Here is a 3,324-nt window from a genome sequence, read left to right as displayed (position 1 = left end):
TATCATGTAAGTAAGGATCAATGAATGATTACGTAGCAAACTCCCCATTTTTCGTGAAATGCATGGGATCCACCAGATATCACTGAAGGAGGGAGAAAAAAAATTTCGGAAAAAAAGCACTTTTTAAAAACGCCAGCTGAAAAAGCCCCTTTAAAAGCTTTTAAAAACGAAATCCCCAAAAAAGCACCTTTAAGTACTTTTTACAAACACTACGCACCCTGTCAAAACCTTTTAATAGCAGAAGCCATAAAATACAAAATAAAAAGAATGATTTCTAAAAGAGTAGTATTAAAGTAATTTCTAAACATGTTGTGTTTCAATAATTAATTTATTTTAGTTATTTTTTATAATTAATTATATCATTTCCCCCAGCTATTACATTATGTATTTTAATTGAATAATTAAGACAATAATATTGAAATAGTGACCAATATATGCCAATTTAGTATACATCACATCAGTAAGATTGCCAAAATCACCACTTTAATGTCACAAAAAAAAAATTTGTATTATTAAATTAAGGTTTCTCTTACTGTGAGTAACTATTTATATTGTTTTTATTAATCAAAAATTAACCTTTTCCTTAAACACATCCAATTTAACTGCTTCAAAACAGGTAAAAGGAGAAAGAAGCATTTTTTTAGGCCCACATGTTCTGAGAATATACAAACTAAAGTATCCACATACACGCAAATATGGGTTGTAACACAAAAGTAGTACTAAATTGAGAACACAACTGTGTGATCTAAGGCCACAGGATTCGGAAAGGCTCCTTTCATCTAAGATACTCAGGGACATGGAAAAAAAATCATGTGATCGTGTTGATCCTGAAGGGGCTAAATTAAAAAAAATTAATACTGTACTTTTATGGGCATTGCAGATATATAAGCAATTTGAAGCGTAAATGATAAGCAATTTAATCAAATAATGATAATAATTATCAAAATGTTACTTTTTTGATAAGAATTTTTAATCTGTTAAAAAGTTAGAGAAAACAAAACATACATTATAATTGCATAGAAAAACCTTCTTTTTTCCAATTTCATTCCAACACTCGTTAAAAAAACAATCAACTTTCCAATAGCGTATTAACACTGCAAATGTAAATTGCAATAAGTTGCTTAGTACGTGGGACCACAAGTGGACTAAAATTTTATACTTTAAAAGTAAAAGGACCATAGATTAGAAAATGGTTTCAAGAAAAATTGAACTACCCAAAAGTGGGTATAAGATAAGACAAAAATGTCACACTTTAGTGCACAATTTGGAATAATCAAGGTTCAACAAATGTGTATTATACATAAGTTATTTTGACACCTATATCACTAATAATAGTTTGCTTATAATGCATTGTGTTAAATTGAATTGAAAAATAATCTGGACATAGTTTATTTGGACAGTGCTTTTCAAAATTTGTTAAGTAGAAATTTTTTTAAAAAAATTAATGGTAGATGGTGGCAGTTTGCAATGAGTTTTCTATAGAGCTGGCCAGATATAATTCGCCCAGGGCTCTAGGAAATGATATTTTTAGAACCTGGTGCCGTTTCCATAGTTATAACTAAATTTTTTTAATGTGAATTTTATCACAAAGCTTAAATGATTATGAAATCTTTAGCAAAACTTTTCGCTATGTTGCCTTTTACATAAAATAGTAATTTTCAATTTAAATAGAATAATAGTAGTTCAAATTTTGAACTATACGCAAGCACTTAAATAAATTTTATAACTGTATACCATGCAAAAATTACAGTAAATTTAAATATTTATATCTGATTAGAGTTAAAATTTGCAAGTATAATTAATAATTTAAATTCTCTCTTAATAAACCGAAGAAAAAAAAAACTAAATGCAACTGATAAAAACTATAGTTTCGGTAGAGTCAACCAGTGAACATCAAAAATTCAAATCATTCAACAATAAAATAAAAATATACATACAAACCAAAAAGAAGCCACAATTTGACCAGATATTTACTGATATGAAATAATTTATGATGATTAAAATTAACGTTTAAAAATAGTTCATGAGAAAAATTGACATAATCAGATAAAATTGATAATTTGCTTAAAATGAGTGCATAAATTTCAAATGAATGATTTTGAAAAATATACCAACAAATGGGAAAATTATAATTTTAAACTAGAACTGACTTTTTTTTTCTGTTGTCAAAAATAGCTTAACTCAAAAAATAAAAATTTAAAAAGATTTGGTAACAGGTATAATATGAACTAAGGAACTAAAAAAGGGTATGCCTATAAAGTTAAAAAGTTACAGAAAATTGTAATTGAAAGAAAAAAATATTTTACAAACATAAAACTTATTTTTGTTCTATTTTAAAACAAATTTTAAAAAATTAATTTCATATCAGTGATTAAAATTTAAATTGATTTTTAATAAACAAAACATACATGATTGATCACACAAGTTCAAAAATAAATTTCAAAACTTTTATACTACACTTGTAATATATATATATTGTAATTCCAGCAATATAAAATGTGAGCAATAAAACTTTACATAAATGTGCAGTTATCACACATTACATGTGCAATTCCATCACACTTTTAATGATAAAAATTCTCACAGAGCAGTTAGCCACAATTCTTGCCTTCAATTGCAAAGAATTTTAATCAACGGAGAATCTAAGAAGCTTATTAGTTATGCAGAGGCAGGCTGAAGTATCATAAATATGAGAAATACATTTAAACTAATATTTTATTAATAAGAAACTAAAAAAGGATTTCTAGATAAAAATTATAACACCTTTTATACTTTTAAATAAGAAAATAATATATATAACGAGAAGTTCTAATTTAAAATAAGAGTGCACAAGCTATAAATCCTTGTCTTCCAACAAAAAAAAAAAATGGAAAAATTGATTTCAATAAACTTTAAGAACACTGACAATATAACTGTAAATTTCACACAAAAAATGCAGGTACTTACATCAAATGTTAAAACAATTAAATCTCAACATAACCTTGATCTATTAAAAAATTAATGATAGTAACTTCTATTCTAACCATTAAAAAATATATATATAAAAAGAAATTTCTACAAAGAAAGTGGGAAATGTGCAGTTCAAAAGGGGAAAAAAATGCCAAATTCAAATGTTTTTTAATACAAAAATATTATAAGCATTGTCATTTAATTTTTAAGTTTTTTTTTTTTCTGGTTACATAAAAGAATGATTCTTTGCAGCTAATAAAGGCAAACGTTTTTCAGGTTGTGCACTCCTAAGTTAAAAAATAAAATTGATTTTTTTGCTGTGAAAATAATACACTCCAAAGATTCTACAAAAATTTGGAGAGGGGGATAGTCGGA

This window comes from Parasteatoda tepidariorum, chromosome 9 (genome assembly GCF_043381705.1).
Source record: "Parasteatoda tepidariorum isolate YZ-2023 chromosome 9, CAS_Ptep_4.0, whole genome shotgun sequence".
Lineage (NCBI taxonomy): Eukaryota > Metazoa > Arthropoda > Arachnida > Araneae > Theridiidae > Parasteatoda > Parasteatoda tepidariorum.
The sequence above is the reverse complement of the archived record's forward strand: the minus strand, read 5'-3'. Positions refer to the sequence as shown.